Source organism: Tamandua tetradactyla, chromosome 3 (assembly GCF_023851605.1).
Source record: "Tamandua tetradactyla isolate mTamTet1 chromosome 3, mTamTet1.pri, whole genome shotgun sequence".
NCBI lineage: Eukaryota > Metazoa > Chordata > Mammalia > Pilosa > Myrmecophagidae > Tamandua > Tamandua tetradactyla.
This window is the reverse complement of record NC_135329.1, coordinates 262,496-263,186: the sequence shown is the minus strand read 5'-3', so window position 1 is coordinate 263,186 and position 691 is coordinate 262,496.

The window sequence follows — 691 nt, the reverse complement described above, 5'->3', positions numbered from 1 at the left end:
GCAAATGTAAAGCTAGAGACTGCTGGCTTTGATTTAAAACAGAAACAAGTGCAGCTATAAACTCCTTCAGGAGGCACAGATAGGGCTTTTTGGGGTCAAGGGTGAGTGTACCCCATCCCCTGAGGACACTTCACTGCAGGGACCATCTTGGGTGGCTCCGGCTCAGACTGTGGAAGTGCTTCTGAGCATCTGCCCTCGAATTCACCTTTCCATTGTTAGCACATATTTCACACTCACATCTCCTTCCTCTGTTTTTCATTTGCTTATTTGTTAGTTTGATTTTTAACCTTTGGAGATTTCTCTTACTTTCTAAGCAGCCTGGTGATTTAAAAGTACGTTTGTTCAAAAGTATGTCTGTGTTGTTTTTGTTTCGTTTACTGAGAGGTCTCTTCTGATGATCAATCTCAACATATTGAGTATTTTCACTCGCTGTATCATCGTAAAAGGCTTCGTGTGTATCAGTCCTTGTGTTGCCCAAAGATTTTAAGGGAAGGAAGGACTATTCCTTCCCTCAGGGAGTTTCCAGTAACTGGAATAAGCTTCCTGAGAGCAGGATCTTCATCTATTTTGAACACGGTGGTTCTCAGTAAACAATTTACAGATATTGGATTGAATCCTGTGGGGTTCTAGGCTATGCCATAATTTCAGCTGTTCAGTTCATGAATGGTAATATGGAGAAAGGAAAGGAAAA